Raw genomic sequence first — 22,353 nt, 5'->3', positions numbered from 1 at the left:
GAGCGGCTAGGCCCGTGAGCCATGGCCACTGAGCCTGCACGTCCGGAGCCTGTGCTCTGCAACGGGAGAGGCCACAACAGTGAGAGGCCCGCGTACTGCAAAAAAAAAAGCAGGTAAATTAGACTTCATCAAAATTAAAAGGTTTTCTGCTTCAAAGGCCACCATTAAGGAAGTTAGAAAACAACCCACAGAATGGGAGAAAATATTTGCAATAATATATCTGATAAGGGACTTGTATTCAGAATATGTAAAGAACTTTTACAGGTCAACAGTAAAAAGACAACCTAATTAAAAATTTGGCAAAGGACTTGCAGTCATTTCCTATTGATACTGTAACACATTGTAAAAAAAACTTGGTGGCTTAAAATAACACAAATTTATTATCTTGTAGTTCTGGAGGTCAGGAATACAAAATCAGACTCATTGAAATAAACTCAAGATGTTCATAGGGCAGCTCCAGAGAATCTATGGGACAGTCCATTTCCTTGCCTTTTCCCAGCTTCTTGAGGCTACCTGAATTCCTTGACTCATAACCCTCTTCTCCATCTTCAAAGAGCATCAGTTCAACCTTTGCTTCTATCAAGTCTCTCCTCTGACTATAACTCGACTGCCTACTTCTTTAAATTCCTACGATTATATTTAACTCATCCACATAATTTAGGATAATCTGCCTATCTCAAATTCTTAATTTAACCACATCTGTGAAGTCTCTTTGGCTTACAGTGTAACATATTCACAGGTCAGAAATGAGGACTCGGACTTTTTAGAAGGACATTATTCAACCTACCACATATTTGAATAAATATTTCTTTAAAGAAGATATAGAAATGGCCAGTAGCGCATAAAAAGATGTTCAATATTATTTATTAGGGAACTGCAAGTCGAAACTACAAAATGATACTACCTCACACCCAGTAGGATGGCTATAATCAAAAAGATAGATAATAACAAATGTTAGCCAGGATGTGGAGAAATCATCACCTGCCGTGCACTGCTGGTGAGAAGGTAAAATGGTGCAGCCACTTTGGAAAACAGTCTGGCAATTTCTCAAAAGTTAAAAGAGTTATTGCATGAACAACAGTTCTGCTCCTAAGTATATACCCAAAGAGAATTGAAAACATGTGTTCATACAAAAAACTTGTACATGAACTTCATAGTAACATTATTTATAATAGCCATAAAGTAGAACCAATCCAAATGTCCATCAACAGATGAATGGTTAAATTGTGATATATTCATACAATGGAATATTATTCTGCCATGAAAAGGCATGAAGTTCTTATGCATGCTACATCATCGATAAACCTTGAAACAATATTCTAAATGAAAGAAGCCAGATACAAAAGGCTACATATTGTACAATTTTATTTCTATGAGATTCCAGAATAGGGAAATCCATAGAGATAAAAAAGTAAATTTATGGTTGAAAGGGGCTGGTAATGAGTATGGAATTTCTTTTGGGCACAGTGAAAGTGTTCTAAAATTAGATAGAGCTAATAATTGCACAAGTCTGTGAATATACTAAAAATCACTAAATTGTACACTTTGAAAGGGCAAATTTTAAAGTACATGAATTGTATCTCAATAAATCTGCTATAAAAAATATCCAGTCATTCTTTTCTTGCGTAAAATATTCATTCTTATTTACGAATCTGAGAATTTTTTTCTAGTTTCAGAAAGCTCATGACTTCTTCATATTGCTGTCAAGTTATAGATTTAATTTATCTGAAGTTCCATCATTTAGGAGAGTTCTTGAATCTGTTCACCAAGTAGAGAATACCTTTGGTTTGGGCTCCATGCCTATATGGTCTAAGTAATCTTTAAAGTAGGCAAATGTCATACAGTGCTCCTATTTCCTAGATAAACTAGCAGATATTTGACCTTGTGTGCTGGCTGCTGAAGTATCAATAATTTACAAAAATGACCTTTTAAGTAAAGTTTATATTTTCAAAAGCCAAAAACAAATCAGTGAAGTGCATTAAAATTTAGGAGAATTAATTCAGAGTTTTTCAAGGTCCAGTTATCCAAATATACTTAAGGAAGAAAAAAACATATCGATTTTTCACAAAGGAACAATAGGATTATTGAAACATAAATGTGGTGATTCATACCCCTTAAGATTGATTCCATGAGGCTCTAAATATTTTGATTTAATTCTAGTCCCTGACATTATTTGTAAGTCTAGATCCAAACTTCTAGTTCACACTGAAAGTTAACAAGATGCACTGCTCTAGTGAAGGTAAGAGAGATACCTGAGCACCTCTGCCATTACTAGCTCTGAGACCTTGAGAAGGTTCAACAGCCTTCTTAACCTTAGCATCTTTCTCCATAAAATAAGTATAATAGAGGATCTTTGGGAATTTTCAGTTTCAAAGTCGAATTTTGATCATTTATTTGACTTTTGTTGACAGTCTGAGACATTCAGAATACTATTATCATGGCCAGGAAGTCAATCCTTTGTTTTGATTAAATCTGTAACTCTGAGAAGATGTAATCTTCATCACATTCCTATAGCAAAGAGCTGATCACAACTTTAAGTGCTGAGAAGGCATTTGTTATTATTTATTTCTAATAGTTTCCCAGAAGGAATGTTGTTATTCTAATATTCAAAACTGTATTTGATATTGATTTTAGCAAATAGCCCCTTGGGATCTTTACCAAAAACGAAATGGTTTGGGGGAAGGAGGGAAAGACACGCAAATTATCTCCTGGTTTCTAGTTCAATGGTAATCCCAGTTATTTTCAAGAATGGTTTTTCTGAACAGTTATAAATTATGTCATTATTTAGAAAGGCCCAGTAATGTGGTAAGCTTTGTGCAAGCATCGTGTCATTGCAAATTGGCTTAACAGATGCCAAAATCATAAATGTATTATATATATATTAGAGCTACTTTCTATTCATTCAGTTTCTACGCAGCGGGTGTGGCCACAGCAAAATGGAGACTTACATACCATCTTCCACCTCCCAAGTGAGGTTTCTCTTCACACTGCCCAGTCCAAGCCAGGCAACCTTTGCTCACAAGATATCCCTCCACCCTCCCACATCCCCTTCCCACCCACCTCTGTACATTGTACTTTAGTTTCCTAGAGGAAGCTGAGACTGGAAAACCTGGTGAGAACTTAGAATTGTTAGAGTCGTGCACTGGAAATTTCAGCACAGGGAGAGCAGGCCTCAGTCCCCAGCTGGCAGTCCCTCCCCCCACTTCCCTTCCTAGTTCAGCTCCTCCCTGCACTGTGAGGGCCCTGGGGGCATGCCTGTGACTCTCAAGGTTGCACATCCAAGCTTCATCCACATCCTCCATGAATAGCTGTTCTTTGACCTCTTCTTTGAGCCTCTGGCTGTGCATAAAGCCTGCACCATCAACCCTTAGGAACTTGAACTTGGGAAAGAGGTCCATACAGCCACTAAAGTGGGCTGCAGTCAGGGAATTCCAGAATATGTCTGTTGTGGGAGAGGGCAGGTAGACCCCATATATTTGCCTCCCCTGGGCTTTGTAGATTCCTATGAAGTGATCATTAGTGAACATTAATCCCTTAAAGGTTAATTGGCAGGTACAATAAGGGATATTGCATTCACTGAGTTTTAGGGCCTAGTAAGAATAAAATGAACAGGATATGTATGTTATTGGTAGAGTTCTTGGCTTTTAGGATTTCTCATATTAAGTTTTGTTGCCTTCATCCCAATTTATAGAGAATAAGTCTTCCTTTGCCTTTGTGATAACTTATTTACTTGCTTTAGATGACTTATTTTCTTGACTACTATATCTGAAGAGAGGGAACATGGGAATCTCTAAGCCCTCTTAATATGCCACCATTCTGTGGGTCTGAAATCTCATGTTATTTATTCTTTATTCTATTTCCTATGACATCCCTGTCCCTTACTAGCACTGTCCCTTACTCACAATAGACACTTGGAAAATACGAGCTGCCACCTATTAAGCTTCCTTCCATAAGCTTATGGAGGCTCAAAGAGGTTAAGCTATAAGCAGCTGAGCCAAAATTCTAATCGAGTCTGTTTGATTCCAAAATCCATGTTCTTCCCACCACAGCACATGGCTGCAATTAACTGCAGATGAATAACTGAACATATATTTAAGAATCTATAAACATAGATCCCTGCCAACATCCCATGTCATAGTGTTAAAAATTGAAAACACAGACACACCTAAGTGACACCCAAAGTTTGGTTTCTTCAGGAAATGACTGATTGGCATGAACTGGAGGTCTAGGCAACTTTATAAGAAAGGAACATAATAAAGATCAAATAATATTGGTTTTGAAGATGATGTAGTTCTCCGATGAGAAAGAAATGCATGTTCATTATAGAAAATATGGGAAATATAGATATTTATAAAGTAAATGAGAATTGCTTACAATCCCATCACCAAAATGATCTGTTTATTATGTTCCTTCATATTCAGTGCATGGTTTTATATAGTTGATCTCTTCATTTCACCTTTTTCATTTAATATCACAACATAGGCATTTTCTTACCTTAAAGAAGTACGTTTTTCTTACATTAAACTGTAAACAGTTTAAATAGCTGCATAATTTCATGTTATATGAGTATAACATTATTTAACTTTACCCTACTTTGTTTATTACATTACAATGGATATCTTTGTGGGAGGGATTTAAAAATTCGATAGCTATTAGAGAAAACCAGGTTAACTTATCCCTAGATCAGTTGTTACACATTTCTTGGTTTAAAATGCTTGAAAATGGGCTCCAGTGCTCCTTATTACAAACTTTTTTCTTTTTTTTAAATTATAGATCAGAAGTTTTCTTTTACATTCCAGTGGACTGAATTAAGAACAATAGTTTTTACCAAGCATCTCCAGAGGTGTTAACATTCAGTATCAGTGTTACTCCACACTCTGACTTAAGATAATTTACAAGTCAGCCTCAGGCAATTGACCTAGAATTTGTCTGTAAAGACCCAGGTGTTATCTGAATTCAGCCCAAATCATTTTTAGTTATGCAGGTTAGTCCGGTATTTAGAACACAAACATCAGGACCACAATTTAAATTACCATCCCCTGCTACTAATTAAAATGTTGGTCTTATTTCCCTTCTACTCCTACCCTCCATTAACTCCTTTAAATATTACAGTCTAATTTTCTAGTAAATTACTAAAGAGGAAAGCAGAAGATTAAGGGGAAAGAAAGCAATGCTTCCTTTCAGAAAACAATGAATTAAAGAATGAATTAGTAGCTGCTTTCCTTGTCCATGTCTGTATTAAAGCATGAATAAACTCTTTAATATTCATTATCCCAGATATATATTATTGTAAAAATACTTTTATTTTAGAGCTTCATTTAAAGGCGTTCTACTGCCTAACAATTGTGCTGGGTGTGAGAGCGCCAGAGCTGTCTTATGTACCATGAACTCATCTCCCCTGTATTTCCCCTTCTCTGACATTCAGACTGGGGCATCAAACATGCAAATCTGAGTTAGAAAAAGGAATGGGCAGAGCCACTTTTGTATGAGTGTGGGGAGTGAGAGGAGGGGTTTCAGAGTTTTCAATGTAGTGGGGTAAAAAGTCTCGAGTGGGCCGAGGTCACTGTCATATCTACTCCTGTGGCAAGTCACTGAAGTTGGGAAATCTAGTGAAGTGACAAACAAGAAGTAACGCAAGTATTTATTAAACTGACACTGAGTCTTCCATTTTACTCCCAGACTTTTGTTACCCATTAGTCCTATAAATATTTACTGAGTGTTCTGCTGTGGATCAGACAGTTGGAGCTGGGAATAGAGCAGGAAACAAACAAACAAAAAAACAGAATCTGTGCTCTGATGGAGCGTTCAGTCCAGTGTAGTAATAAACAAATTTAGAGTTGAAATGAAAGGAAAGTACGTAAGCTGTGAAAAGCTCTAATAGCATGACCTGATCTCATCTGGGGTATCCAAGGGAAGCCTTGTAGGGAGGAGGTATTTAAGCTGAAACGTAAAGGGTAAGCATTAGCCAAGTGTCAAGGGCTGGAGGAATCTTCAGACAGAGAAAACATGTCCAAAGGCCAGAGGAGAAATAAGGAAGAGGTCCCTGGGACTAGAATTAGTGAGAAAGGGATAACAGGGACAAGATAAGAATGCAGAGGTGGACGTGAGAAATCAGGCAGAGGCTTAGATGTCACAGTGAGTAATTTGTTCTTTATCCTTCTAAAAGCAACATGAAACTTTGGATTTTCAATGAGAAAATGGCTGAACCAAATTGTTATCTATAAAGATCATTCTGATGGCTGTGGGAGTCTGGCTTGGCTGACAAGAACACATGCGGGGAAAGCAGCTTAAGAAGCTATTGCGGTAATTCAGGTGACAAATGATGGAAGCTGGGACTAAGATGCTGATGAAAAGACTGAGAGAAGTGGATACATTTTGAAATATACTTAAGGGGTAAACTTGAGGGGGCTTAATGACTAATTGGACTGGGGTGTGAGAAGTAGTTTCCTTCAAATAAAGCATCAGTGCCTTCTCTGCCCTGGGCCCCATAGCAGGTGCTAAGTATACAATATCCTTGACTTCACAGAGTTCGCCATCTAGTAGAATTATCAGAGGATGACTTTGAGCTATGTATCAGAACAATTGACAAAGACTGGTGGAGAGGCAGTTGGAAGATAAGTTCCAATTTGGACAATGTTAAGTTTAAGGTCCTGATGAGGAATTCAAGTGGAGATATCAAATAGGCAATTGAACATACAGATTTGGAACTCTGGGAGATCTGTCTAGGGACAAAATTGTGAATGTTTAAAGCCAAGAAAATTAAGAGATTGCTTTGAAAATGTATACAATAAAAAGAGAAAAGGACCTAGGACTGTCTTGAATTATTCTAAAATTTTTGATGTAAATTAGACCAGAGATTTTTAATCTGAAAAACGCATACCCCTAGGAGTACCTTTATGTGACTCAATTTCCAGATCTTTAATTTGATCTGCCCACTAAGTAGCCTGCAGCTTCATACTGGTGCTTTTTTCTCACTTTTCCATTTATCACTTCTCCCATTTTACAAATGAAAGCTATATGACCTACCCATCCCAAATCCTACTGTGGCTCTGTTTACCACTTACTATTATTTACTATCTAGGACTATTTTACTACTTAGTTAACAGTACAATTTTACCACTAGGTGAAAATAACAATCTGAAACGTTGTTGCCCAGGATGAGCTAGTCAGTGTCTCTAGTGATTGAGTAGTTAATCCTTTTCTAAAGTCATGTGGTTTCCCATTCTTTGCTTTAGCAAAATTAAAAAGCAATTGTCATCTGATAGATAATTAAAATAATTTTTATGATAGGTCACAGGATTTGGGGCATTTAACTTGGAAGGAATTCAAAGTTCTCTTCCCATTCCCATCTCCTTGTTTATGTGAACAAAGTTACCTTAGCACTTAAACATTTGTAGAAATGAAAAATAGGAATTCTGAATCTTGTCTTACTCTACCCTTAATTCATATTCATCCATGGAAACATGAGCTAATTTTAAAAAGCTCTACTTTCCCCATTGAGAAACAAATCCCCAATACAATTACATTTTCATTGTTTTAGATTTATACATTGAAATTCATAGTTTATTTAGGTTATTTTGATCAATGTATAATATTAATAATCAGCATGATAACTCAGTCCAGGATAACTTTTTTTTTTAACATTGGAGTCTTACATTGCAGGAAAATTTTTTTTTTAATTCATAGGATTTGTATTTGTACATACATTTCTGATTCAAATAAGTATATTACAGTGATCCATATAAGATGTTCTAACATAAAATATATTAGGATAAAACTCTGTGGAAGTAAAATGAAAACATAAATTCAAGGAGAAAAAAAATGTAAAATGTCCAACTGCTCAAAAATATCTTAATTTATATCTTAAATTGGTGATCATGGATTTCAAATTGGTATATACTTGCATTGTGCTATATACATTTGAAATAATGATGTGACAGTTAAAAAATAAAAGTTTACAATTCACAACAGGCCAGAAATTATATCCTTTGTTACTATTTAAACCTATGAGGAAAATGTTAGATGTCAACTTAAAGCATACCAAAAAAAAGGGTAGTTTTGTTTTGCTTTGTTTTTTCTTGCTTCTGTTTTGTAAGCATGAAGATCAATAAATTGGAGAACAACTAAAATGAGAATTTCGAAAGGAGTGACCAGAGTGGTAGGAAGAAAAGCAGAACGGTCACAGAAGCCAAGAGAAGACTGCTTCACGGAGGAAGTGTGCAATTGGCCTTAACATTATTGTGAGATCAACTAAGATGAGGACTAAATAGATGGCATTAGATTTGGCCAAACCTAGATTTGTGGTGAATTTATTTATTTATTATTATTTTTTTAAGTCTTTTTTGAATTTGTTACAGTATTGCTCCTGTTTTATGTTTTGGTCTTTTGGCCACAAGGCATGTGGGATCATAGCTCCCTGACCAGGGATGGAACCTGCACTCCCTGCATTGGAAGGCGAAGTCTTAACCACTGGACTGCCAGGGAAGTCCCTAGTGGTGAATTTAGTAGGAACATTTTCTGTGTTTTTCTTCGTAGGGGCATTGTGAGGGGGACTCTGATTACAATGGGATAAAGAGAGATTAGGGAGGAAGAAATGAAAGTTATGTGTAAACAGCTCTTTATAACTTGGTTTGCAAAAAGGAAACAGATAGGACAAGGGGAGATACCAGGTCAATGGAAGACTTTTCAAGTGATGGGAGATACCAGAGTATGTTTGAATGTTCAGAGAATGGGTTAACTAGAGAGACTGAGTTTGAAGATGCAGGATGTTAAGAGATTAAATGATTAAGTGAGGTCTTTAAGAAAATGTGAATGGATGGACCTTGGTATCAGAAGAGACACTTCCTCCACTGTAATAGGAAGAGAGAGAACAGCGTGGCTTTGCACATAGTCAGGTAGGTATGTGCTGGAAGTGATGTAGGAAAGGGGTTTGGAGACTGTCATTGCAGAAGGAAGGATAGCAAACTGACCAGGGTGTTTGGAGATCATGAATTTACAGGGACCCACTATTCGTGGGTTTTCTCCGGCCCTTCAGTGTTCAGCTGCTCTGGAAGAAGCAATGAGGAAGATGGAGAGCTGGGTTCAATCAGGATTGAAGTTTTGCAGACAATTGTAACAGAAGGACTAAGTGACAACAGCATAAACAGGAGTGATAAATGGCAAGGAGACAGGACCAGGAGCTGTTAAGACTAATGTATAATTTTTATTTCTCTCTCTTCCCTGCTGCGTGAATTTGAGTAAGTTATTTAACTTGTCTAATCCTCAGTTTTTCCATTTAAAAAGGTAGAGTATCTGCCCAGCATATTTTTAGGCTTTAAGAACGAAACAAAACATTGTTGGGGTGTTATATAAACACTTACTGTTCCCAAAGGTTACTACCTTTGCTGTGACAGGAGTCCTGGGAAATGTGTGGTTTTACTTTGGGGTCTCTTTCTGATCTCCTTTATCTTCTGAAAGCGTCTTTCCTCTCTCCCCTGGTCCCTATGGCTTCTTCTAATAAGTTCTTCAATGAGATTGCCCCTCGAAGAGTCCCCTGATCTACCCATGCTGTAAAATGAAGTCCCATAGCCCATATGGGCAATTATGTATAACATGTGGATGGTTGACACCAATGGGTTTCTCTGTATTTTGAAAGAGAAATTTATTAATTCAAATAAAACCGATTTATTGAAAGCAAGAAGGTATTTGTGAGCAAAGGTGCCCTTCATGGTGCCCCTAATCCTCCTGGCTACCATCCCCAGGCCTCTGAAATTTATCTCCACAGCTGAGAACAACAGTAAGGGACTGAGCCTACCACCGCAAACACCAGTTCAACCACTAAATCAGGGAGCTCCAGTTCTGGTTTTATGAAACCACAAAATATCACCAGTAATTTCAAAATATGTCATGAGTTTTCAACACAAAATTTATTTGAATTTATTTTATGAAATGTGATTTAACTTAGGAAAAAATAAGGAGTGTAGATATTATGAAATCACATAAACAATAGCAGCTGATTATGGTAGCTCAGAAAAAGGTCAGGAAACAGCATCACTAATCATCTATCCTCGAAAATTTGTATCTCCAGGCAATTTAGCATTTTCTGCTATATAGAGAATTGTTCACAGTTTTTGTCAATGCTAAGTAATTCCAGTAATTATGGGTTTGGATTTAAGAAGGTCTTCAAGCTAGAGCTATCAGAATTCAAATTTGGGCAGCAAGACTGTATATACTTTGTAGTTGACAAACCCAGTTCAAATTAGGTAGAACTACAATTCATTCATCCCTCCACTCGTTCATTAATTTGATATTCAACTATTTATTGAGTTTCTGCTATGGACTTGGCACTGTCCGAGGCACTAAGCATAAAATGGTCAACAAGACAGGCAAGTTTCCTGTTCTAAGGAAATTACATTTTTGTCTACCGGGCAGAAGATAAACACACATACAAAATATCATCAGTAATAAAAGCTATGGAGAAAATGAAGCAGAGAGATGTAGATGAGTGGCTGGTCCTACTCTTATACTGAGTGATCAAGGAAGGCTTCTCTAATGAAGTGGTATTTAAGACAAGATCTCAATGACTAAAAGAAGCTGGCCAAACAAAGGTAAGGGAAAAGACTTACAAAGCTGAGGGAACAGTAAGTACAAGTGCCCTAAAGCAGGAGTGAGCTAGGCACATACTAGAATTAAAAGTGGGGCCAATGCAGCTGGCATGAAGGGGACAAAGGGAAGATGGTAGAAGATGACAGCATGGAAAGAAGTGGGAGCCAGAGCTTTGTGAGGTGGGGGGAGGGGCTTGGGTTTTATTTTACATAATGTAGGAAGAGCTTGGAGGGCTTAAGCAAGGGGTAAGTGACGGCATCTGATTTAAATTTTAAAATTATGTACTCTGGCTCAGAGTAGAGAATATAGAGAATGTATTGTAGAGAATAGGAGAAGAACCAGTGAGCCAATGTGTCCAGGTAGAAGTGGTGGGGACTTGGACTGCATGGTGGGACCAGCAATGGAATGAAATTGATGGATTGGGATACATTATGGAGTTAGAAGTAATTGATGTGGCTAATGGAATGGATATGGAGGGTGAGGAAAGTAAAGGAATATGGAAAATTGTGTGGATGGTGGTACTTTATTGCGTGAAGAGCTATGCTAACCACTGGTGATAAAACAGAGAGAATTAGAGGTAAGATTTCTTCATTCGCAGAGCTCCATTCTAGTGGGGAGAGATGTAATAAATAAGAAAACAAAGAAATCAAGTTATACTGGTATCTCATTTGTTATTGAACTGTACAAATGTTGAAAATTGTTTCCCTGTAACAACCAATGAATTTACTCACCGTGAGATTAAACATTTATAATTTTAAGAATTTTAAAGGTGTTGAAAATTTTCTCTTAAATATTTTATACATCTCATAAACTGTTGAGATCACTTACCATCAAATAATCTGTATTTGCTCTGTGTAAGTAAAAGCACACAGAATATCAGCTGGCTCATAAGATAGTGCACACTTGCCATGGTGGGGGGCATTGAGGCACACCTCTTATATCAATACATGGTAAGTGAAGAGCAATTCAAAATAAGGGAAAAGATTACAAGCATCTTGCCACATGGTATACTTGAATTCTTGCTTATGGTTCAGTTCTCTCTTTCTATGAAAATTGAGCTCCAAGAATTAAAATAATCATATGACTAATAAAAACTTGAAATTAATACCTAAACTCTTAAGGTTAAAAGGTGTGCTTAAACTAGAATTAGTCTTGTATGTAAGTAATAAAGGCTGCTGTCCTTGTGATGTAATTTGGGATCTTCTTGTAAATCTCTTCCTCCCCACCTCTCGCCTCTGGGGCCATCAGTATCTTTCTCATTCACCACTGTGTCCTCAGTGCCTACACAATACCTGGCACTATATAGTACATGCTCAATAAATATTGGTTGAATATGTATGTGTGTAATTATATCTTTCAACTAATATTTGAGATCTTATCATTGGTGATCAGTTTTGTTTAGACCTTGCCTTCTTACTGGTGTTCTGTTTGTTTGTTTGTTTTTTAATACAAATATGCCTGTGAATGACAGGCTGTTTCTTAGGTTGATTAAATTTGAATTGATTATTGCAGGAGAAATGAGAGGACATGAAAAGACACAGAATTCTCATGGGACAAGATCACTGGAAAGGATGAGGGAAAAGTATGGATACTGACAGCAGAGGTGTCATTATCAACTTCCCCACTTCTAAAATTCATTGGTTTATTTATCAAACATATATTCAGTGCCAGCTCTGCCTGGCACCGTAGTAGGCAGTAAAGATACAAAAATGAGTAGGATAGGATTTCTCTCCTCAAGTGATTCATGATTTGTAGATAGAAATAAGCATTTAAACAAAATATTTCCTCCTTTTCCTCACTTTCCACAACGAATCCATCAGTATATCTAGTAGATTCTTATTAGCCCTTTCATCTGTCCCTTTCTCTTTATCCTGATTGCCACTGCCACTAGTCTAATCCAGGCCACCATGTCTTTTATCAAGATTATGTAATAGCGTCTAACAATAATCCTTGCTTACTTTTTTCCAGACTCCCCTGCACCCCAAATCTATCCATGTCTGCACATCTCTACACTGTACCTTGAGAACTCTTTGTAAAATATTATTCTAGTTTTGAATACTACAGTGGCTTTCCATTGTCTTCAGGTTCAAGTCCAATTCCTTAACATGCCTTGCAAGAGCCTTCAATCAAGGCTTGATCTCCACTCCTCGCCTCACCAGCAGTTAAACTGTTCCTGAAACACTTCTCCCTCTCTTTATTCACCTGGCTAACTTCTATTTGACCTTCAGATCTCAGCTACCTCAGTTGCTCCAAGTTTTCCTTAGCCTCCCTAGCCCCAACATGATTCTCCCATTATATACTGCTGCAACACCCTATATTTCACTTGCCATACGACTTATTATACTGTATTTTACTAGTTTGTTTTACTATCTCCCCCCATTAAACTGTAAAGCGACCTCAGAATGGATATTAGTCTTAAAAAATGGGTAAGGCACTCAGACAAATGTGACATCTGGAGGTGGCTATTCCAGGCAGAGAGAGAGGCCTGAGTCATGAACTTGCATGGGGTTTGAAGAAACTATAATATTACAGCAAGAGACACGGCTGGGGAGGTGAATAACAACCAGTTGTGGAAAGACTTATATGTTATGTGAAAGTCTTTGAGCTTTATCAAAAAAGGCAAGTGGACTCAATCTGTGTTCCATAGAACCCTGTGAACAGTGCTACCACTGGACCACAAGAAGCCTTTATGTGATTTTAATGTGATTTAGAAAAAGATACTTCAGCAGACACTGGTCAATGCCAGGGCACTTGGCCTGGAGAAAGGGCATGCCCTGGATTTCTTTCAGTAATCACTAGCCCCTGCTCAGTCATATATGATGCCCTGACTCTGGATTCCTCAGAGCCCTCTGTGGAGTCACAAACAAGGGCCTTCCAACAGACTCTGCTGTGATTCCTTTCCCTCCCCACCGCAGAAATTACAGAAAGTCTGCCTTTGTTATATACAGACAACTATAAATGTACATTATGTAGCTTCTGAGTAAGATTTCCCTCCCCACCGCAGAAATTACAGAAAGTCTGCCTTTGTTATATACAGACAATTATAAATGTACATTATGTAGCTTCTGAGTAAGATTTCATTTGAAGAAAGGGTTTCTTTGCTTATACTTTCTATTTTTTTCTTTTTTAACATCTTTATTAGAGTATAATTGCTTTACAATGGTGTGTCAGTTTCTGCTTCATAACAAAGTGAATCAGTTATACATATACATATGTCCCCATATCTCTTCCCTCTTGCATCTCCCTCCCTCCCACCTTCCCTATCCCACCCCTCTAGGTGGTCACAAAGCACCAAGCTGATCTCCCTGTGCTATGTGGCTGCTTCCCACTAGCTATCTATTTTACGTTTGGTAGTGTATATATGTCCATGCCACTCTCTCACTTTGTCGCAGCTTACCCTTCCCCCTCCCCATATCCTCAAGTGCATTTTCTATGTCTGCATCTTTATCCCTGTCCTGCCCCTAGGTTCTTCAGAACCTCTTTTTTTTTTTTTTCTAGATCCCATATATATGTGTTAGCATATGGTATTTGTTTTCCTCTTTCTGACTTACTTCACTCTGTATGACAGTCTCCAGGTCCATCCACTGCACTACAGATAACTCAGTTTCATTCCTTTTTATGGCTGAGTAATATTCCATTGTGTATATGTGCCACATTTTCTTTATCCAGTCACCTGTTGATGGACACTTAGGTTGCTTCCATGTCCTGGCTATTGTAAGTAGAACTGCAATGAACATTTTGGTACATGACTCTTTGAATTATGGTTTTCTCAGGGTATATGCCCAGCAGTGGGATTGCTGGGTCATCTGGTAGTTCTATTTTAGTTTTTTAAGGAACCTCCATACTGTTCTCCATAGTGGCTGTATCAATTTACATTCCCACCAACAGTGCAAGAGGGTTCCCTTTTCTCCACACCCTCTCCAGCATTTATTGTTTGTAGATTTTTTGATGATGGCCATTCTGACTGGTGTGAGGCGATACCTCATTGTAGTTTTGATTTGCATTTCTCTAATGATTAGTGATGTTGAGCATCCTTTCACGTGTTTGTTGGCAGTCTGTATATCTTCTTTGGAGAAATGTCTATTTAGGTCTTCTGCCCATTTTTGGATTGGGTTGTTTGGGTTTTTTTGATATTGAGTTGCATGAGTTGCTTGTATGTTTTGGAGATTAATCCTTTGTCAGTGCTTCATTGGCAAATATTTTCTCCCCTTCTGAGGGTTGTCTTTTCATCTTGTTTATGGTTTCCTTTGCTGTGCAAAAGCTTTGAAGTTTCATTAGGTCCCATTTGTTTATTTTTCTTTTTATTTCCATTTCTCTAGGAGGTGGGTCAAAAAGGATCTTGCTGTGATTTATGTCATAGAGTGTGCTGCCTATGTTTTCCTCTAAGAGTTTGATGGTGTCTGGCCTTACATTTTGGTCTTTAATCCATTTTGAATTTATTTTTGTGTATGGTATTAGGGAGTGTTCTAATTTCATTATTTTACATGTAGCTGTCCAGTTTTCCCAGCACCACTTATTGAAGAGGTTGTCTTTTCTCCACTGTATATTCTTGCCTCCTTTATCAAAGATAAGGTGACCATATGTGCGTAGGTTTATCTCTGGGTTTTCTATCCTGTTCCATTGATCAATGTTTCTGTTTCTGTGCCAGTACCATACTGTCTTGGTTGCTGTAGCTTTGTAGTATAGTCTGAGGTCAGGGAGCCTGATTCCTCCAGCTCCGTTTTTCTTTCTCAAGATTGCTTTGGCTATTCGGGGTCTTTTGCGTTTCCATACAAATTGTGAGATTTTTTTGTTCTAGTTCTGTAAAAATGCCATTAGTAGTTTGATAGAGATTGCATTGAATCTGTAGATTGCTTTGGGTAGTAGAGTCATTTTCACAGTGTTGATTCTTCCAATCCAAGAACATGGTATATCTCTCCATCTATTTGTATCATCTTTAATTTCTTTCATCAGTGTCTGATAATTTTCTGCATACAGGTCTTTTTTCTCCTTAGGTAGCTTTATTCCTAGATATTTTATTCTTTTTGTTACAATGGTAAATGGGAGTGTTTTCTTAATTTCACTTTCAGATTTTTCATCCTTAGTGTATAGGAATGCCAGAGATTTCTGTGCATTAATTTCGTATCCTGCTACTTTACCAAATTCATTGATTAGCTCTAGTAGTTTTCTGGTAGCATCGTTAGGATTCTCTATGTATATTATCATGGCATCTGCAAACAGTGACTGCTTTAATTCTTTGCCAGTTTGGCTTCCTTTTATTTCTTTTTCTTCTCTGATTGCTGTGGCTAAAACTTCCAAAACTATGTTGAATAATAGTGGTGAGAGTGGGCAACCTTGTCTTGTTCCTGATCTGAGTGGAAATGGTTTCAGTTTTTCACCATTGAGGATGATGTTGGCTGTGGGTTTGTCATATATGGACTTTATTATGTTGAGGTAGTTTCCCTCTGTGCCCACTTTCTGGAGAGGTTTTATCATAAATGTGTGTTGAATTTTGTCAAAAGCTTTTTCTGCATCTATTGAGATGACCATATGGTTTTTCTCCTTCAGTTTGTTAATATGGTTTATCACATTGATTGATTTGCGTATATTGAAGAATCCTTGCATTCCTGGGATAAACCCCACTTGATCATACTGTATGATCCTTTTAATGTACTGTTGGATTTGCTAGTATTTTGTTGAGGATTTTTGCATCTATGTTCATCAGTGATATTGGCCTGTAGTTTTCTTTCTTTGTGACATCTTTGTCTGGTTTTGGTATCAGAGTGAAGGCTTATGTTTTTTAAATGTTTGAAAATCTGCTGTAGGCAGTGGAAAGCAGTCAAAGGATATTAAATAGGGGAATAAAGCAATCAGGTGTATTTTCAGTAACCCCATTCTGGCAATAAATTGGGAGATGGGTTGTAATGGACAAAAGGAAACAAGGAGACTGGTTACAAATTTTTTTCCAGAATCTGGGTGATTGACGATAAGAGCCACAGTAGGATAAATGAGTATAAAGAAAAGTTTAAATCTAAAAAACTGTGTGACAGATTGGATGTGTGTCTGAGAGAGCAGGAGAACTCCCCATTTTTGGAGATGGAATGATTTACTTTGATAGAGAATAAAAAGTAAAGTACATAGTTGTCCATGGAGAGAGAATAAGCATAATTTGGCATTCTGCTGCATTTGAAGTACATTCCAGACTTCCAAGTGGAGCTAGGTGGCAGGCTGTTAGCCTTGAATTTAGATTTATAGAACACCAGAGTTAGAAAAGAATTGTAAAATCATTGAACTCAATTTAAACAGAGACAAGAAAAAAAATGCCTTACTTAAATGGCAAGTGTGAGGATTAGAATTCCAATCTGGTTTACAACTCACTATTCTTCCCACCATACCATGCTCCTTGTGCTTCTCAACTTTTCACTAAAATGTTCATCGATATCACATAGTCAAATCAAATTAGAATCAGAAAATGTAAAATTATCGATTTCATATATGCTGATCCATATCAATTTCTGGGATTGGAGTAAATCTTAGTAGAGGAAAATAGAAAATCAAATCCAGCATTTTAAAATGCATTTCTTAATGTATAGTACTTAATTATAGGTTCTGCAGGGGTACCAGATCAATCTGTAGCTTCTTCATGAGAATCTACCATGCATTTGCATTTCAGGCATCATAGGCAATGAGGACTTGTGTGATTAGGAAACATTTCATGAGGCTGGAGAGTGTGAGCTTGCCTTTGAATGAGGCTGGTTTGAGCCAGGCATTTGGGAGGCAGAAAGCACCATGAAATAAAATGTAGAAACAGGAACGAGCTTGTTATATTTTCAGGACAATGAGGATGTGGATTGACTGAAGCAGGAGTTTGAGAGGCATAAGAAGAGGCTAGATTTAGAGGCCCTTCAGTGGCACTCATTCACTCTTAAGTGACAACTGTATAGCAGACACTAGGAATACAAGGATAAATTAACCACAGCTTTGATTTTATATACGTTAAGTGACTCGACGAATTTTGAGGGAGAGGAAATAATGATAGGGTTGCTTTAGGAAATTGTAGCTGAGCTGGGCTTGCCTGTGGGATGACGTAAAGAGGGACTAGGTAATCTAGCATCAGGAAAACTAGCTAGAAAGCTACTTCATTAATCCAGATGGGAGGTACCGGGACCTTGTTTCTTGAAAGTTGGTATGTAGTCCTGTCTATGGACAGAGTATTGGACTGAGTGGACTAAGTAATCTCCAGTCCTACGATCCTTTCCCTTTGAAGTCCCTATTTAGTGCCTCTTTTCCATGTTGCATTCACCGAGTTACCTGGCTTGAGATTTGTTACTGGACTCTCTCCTTTTCCGGGAAAGTGCCGAAAGACCAATCAGTGACTCTAAAATAGCGATTTTTCTCCCCCATCGTGGGAAAGCTGTGATTTTTCCCAGATGACAGCTGCAGAGAATCCTGGAAGGGTTTTATATACAGGAAATGAAGTGGCAAATGGAGAGAGAAAAACAGTATGTTCACTGTAGGAGATGGCTTCTACGGATCATAAACTCAAGTTACTCTCACCCAGAGTCAGAGACGAGAGCAGAAGCCCTATTTTAAAAAAAGAGTCTCATATAAAATGAGTGCTGGAAAATGGCTGTCATACACAATTTCACGTGGTATGGCAGCTGTGGTCTCCTGGTCCATATTCCCTTAGAGACTGCATTCCAAATAATGAAGAGCTGCAACATTGAAGGGATTGGGTTCAGAGTCAGAGCTCCGAACTTCCAGCACAGTCACCTGGGTCTACACAAGACTGAGTAGTCCTGTTCATTTTAGAATGAACCACACACTAGCCAAGTAGAGTGACCCTTCAGAACCTTGAGCAGTGGTTTTCAGAGTATGTCCCAGACCACCAACACCAGCATTACCTAGAAACTTGTTAGAGAAGTGAATCCTCTTTCCTGCTCCAGACCTACTGAATCAGAAACTCTCTGGCAGCGGAGCCCAGCAACCTATGTCTTAAATCCTTCAGGTAACTCTAATGCACACTAAAGTTTGAGAACCCTTTCTAAATCTAGTTTTAAAGTATAGAAATCTGATTCTAAAGTTGAGAACTAGATTTTCTTTAAGAAAAAAATTTGGGTTTTGCTATTTGGCTCGGCTTTACCACTTTCTAGTATGATCCTTAATCCTACTGATGGTTAGCAATTGAGATTGGTCCTTAATTATGTCCCCAAATTATTTTTAACAAACTAGAGATATGGATGGTACAGTGCATAAGCTTTGAGATTACCTAGACAACACTTACTGTCATTATAGACTTCTTTTAGCTTCAGTTTTTGTTGTAAAATGAAAGAAGCAATATCTACCTTTCAAGGTTTCTGTTTAGATTAAACAGATTAAAGAATATATACGTAGTACATAGTGTAAATATCTCCCATTATGTACCAAGGATTATACCGTTCGAATAAACCAGAGACCACAGTTCAGTATAATAAGCACAGTTTAGTGCTTTTATAAATACTGTACTTTTATAAACACAGTATGTACGCCTAATTAAATTTGAATAGCAGATAAACACAAGTAATTTTTGAGTATGTCCCAAACATGGTACAGAAAATACTTACACTACAAAGTGTTAATCTGAATAATAATTATTATTGTTTTTATCTGAAATCCAGATTTAACTGAGTGTCCTATACTTTGATTTGCTAGGTCTGGTAACTTCATTAATATTTTGTACTGGCTACCTAGTAGAGGGACACTGGACCAGCCAGTTGAGCCAAGGATGACTTCCCAGAAGACAAGATAAACTTGAATTAAGTATTAAAAGGAAAATAGGAATGAGGTAAGGGATATAGTGCATGCAAAGTGCTGGTCACAAAGTCTGCCTGTATTAGTTAGAAATTTTTGTTGATGGGTAACAAAGATCCACCTGAGCTTACTTAATCAAAAAGGGGAATGAATTAGAAGGACACTTGGAATATCTTCTGAAATTCAAGGCTGGATTGGACAACCATGGACTGAAGCCCTTACTTCTTTCCAAAAATTTGCTTCATTCCCATCTTCTTGCAAATAAGCTTTTGCCACTTTTCAGTCAGTGTGGAAGAAAAAGGCCCCAATATGAAACCTTCAAACTTCTATTTCTTCTGTTTAGATAGAATCTCTGAATCTCATCGTTTCAATTCCAGATTCCCCAAAACAGGGACTGTCAAACTTGACAAGTGATCCATGATAAGCTGTATGAACTGTCACTCTTCCTACAACCCTGTGAATGTTTGGTAGAGAAAAAGTCCTAGTAGATATTACTACATCGACTCATATCTGATGCTTCCAAAACATCAGTCCTTTACCTTTCCTAGAAAACTGTTAAATTATGCTGATTTTTATTATTCTCAATTTTAATGGACTAATAGCACCTAGTGAGGTCAATGAAATAAATGGTTTTTTAAGGTGAGAAGTTTCAACAAGGAGGAACCTTAGCTGGTGGAACTTTAAATATTCCCAGTGAACCCACATGTGCTTCATGAGAGGATACAGGAAGACAGCAGACAGACACAATTAAGTAGATTTAGAAAAGGTCATAATGATTTGAAGCCATTTGGGTCAATCTGAGTGTGTGAGTGTGTGTGTGTGTGTGTGTGTGTGTGTGTGTGTGTTGTTTTATCCTTTTCTCTGGTAACGTAAAGCATCTGTCTTTTCTTAAATAAACTTTTGAGTGTCTGTTATTTGTTCTTAACCTACCTTTAGTGACTCTAGGAATAAAAGAAAAGTAAGGCATTTTTGCTACCTTAACCTTGAGAGCCTTTCTGGTATCCTTATAGTTCACATAAAATCTATGCAATTATTCTTTTTAAACAGATTCTGATTTTTATAAATCATTGATCTCTTTAAGCACAGACAGTATAGTTCCCAGCCAGTGTTTTCCACTTGATAATGTAGTATTGCATTTCATCCAGCACATTAAACATTGATCAGCTTTCTCCATGATGTGGCCCTTTGGTCTGTAATTAATTCATCTGTTTGACCAAAGAGAGTAGGACTAAGTGGAGACAATAAAGAACAAGCCAATCAAGACCCCAACCCACCCATCTTAATAACCAGTACGTTTCAAAATTAAGCTTCAGACCTGTGACCTAAAGCCTCCTTTTGAATCAAGCCTTGAGTGGTCTGAGTGGCTGGATGTGTTTACAGGTGAGGAGTGGGGCAAGGACAGAGTGGGCACGAGCTGGTGGGAATTCTGCCAAGTGTGCTGATCTTTAGAAGCTTTCTCTAAGGCTACCATAAAGCTATAGTTTATATTAGAACTGACTATTTTCTTGATGGTAGGGGAGAGGGAAGATGAAAGCAGAATAAAGCTATACTCCACAAAACAAGACTTACTTAAAAGCCTTATTTTTACATTTTTCTTCCCCCAAGTCCCATTCATTGCATCTCTTTCTCTCTTCTCCATATAAAATTTCAAAAATACTTTCAGTACCTGATGGTAGCCCTCTCTTCCTTTCTGTCCCTTCAGAGTTTTTTTCCCCTCCACTATAGTCTTTTCACATCCTTTCTCACGCAAATTGTTCTTGTTTTTTTCATGACTATAATAGCTTACCATTTTTCAGGCACTGTACTAAATATTTCACATATATTATTTAATCCGTACAGCAATCTTATTATCCCTATTTTCACATGCAAAAGCTGAAGCTTTGAGATATCAAAGGACTCGCCCAAAGTCACACAGCTCCTGAGTTCTAGAGCTGGGACAGGACCCCAGTCGTGTCTAGGTGTGGCCAAGGCACCCAGGCCCATGTTCTTAGGTTCTCTGCAATGATGTATGTCCATTATAGAACTTTTGGAAGAAACAAAAATAGAAACATGCTTTTTAAAACATCCGAATAGGCACGTTGCGCTTGCGCATGGAGGGCCGGAAGTCAAGTCGGAGGCGGAGGTGACTCTGCTTTCTTTTCTGGTTTTGCTCAAACGTTTGGGTTTTCTTCGTGGCCACCCAAGATGAACCGATTCTTCGGGAAAGCGAAACCCAAGGCTCCGCCACCCAGCTTGACTGACTGACTGACTGCATTGGCACGGAGGACAGCAGGGCAGAATCCATTGACAAGATTTCTCGGCTGGATGCTGAACTAGTGAAGTATGAGAATCAGATCAAGAAGATGAGAGAGGGTCCTGCAAAGGTATGAGCAGCAGCGGGACAGTCTTGCCCAACAGTCATTTAACATGGAACAAGCCAATTACATCATCCAGTCATTGAAGGACACCAAGACCACGGTTGTTGCTATGAAACTGGGTGTAAAGGAAATGAAGAAAGCATACAAGCAAGTAAAACTTGACCAGACTGAGGATCTACAAGACCAGCTAGAGGATATGATGGAAGATGCAAATGAAATCCAAGAAGCACTGAGTCCTAGTTACGGCACCCCAGAATTAGATGAAGATGACCTAGAAGCAGGGTTGGTTGCACTGGGCCATGAGCTTCTGGCTAATAAAGACAGTTCTTATTTGGATGAAGCAGCAGCTGCCCTGCAATTCCAGAAGGTGTTCCCACTGACACAAAGAATAAGGATGGAGTCCTGGTGGGTGAATTCGGATTGCCACAGATCCCTGCTTCATAGACTTGCATCATTCAAGTACATCATGTGAAATAAACACATATTCTGGGACTAGGAAATATTTAGCTTTCCAAGTTAGCCATAACAGATTTAGGTTTCTTTCCTTTCTTTGGAGGAAAAGTTAATTACATTGCTTTCATTTTTTTTCCGTTAAGAGATTCATTGCTTGAAGGAAGCTTTCTTCATGCTAAATTTTTATTCC

General features: G+C 37.9%; 1 protein-coding gene and 1 pseudogene across 5 annotated transcripts in view; both read left to right on the top strand.

Moving 5' to 3' along the window:
- Positions 1-22,353, top strand: part of DLG2 (discs large MAGUK scaffold protein 2) — a 1,040,068-nt gene that overhangs the window by 412,207 nt on the left and 605,508 nt on the right. The window lies entirely within an intron of this gene.
- Positions 21,538-22,154, top strand: LOC103079403 (charged multivesicular body protein 5 pseudogene; annotated as a pseudogene).

Source organism: Lipotes vexillifer, unplaced genomic scaffold (assembly GCF_000442215.2).
Source record: "Lipotes vexillifer unplaced genomic scaffold, Lipotes_vexillifer_v1.1 scaffold1457, whole genome shotgun sequence".
NCBI classification, from domain to species: Eukaryota; Metazoa; Chordata; class Mammalia; order Artiodactyla; family Lipotidae; genus Lipotes; species Lipotes vexillifer.
This window is presented reverse-complemented; position numbering and strand designations above follow the sequence as displayed.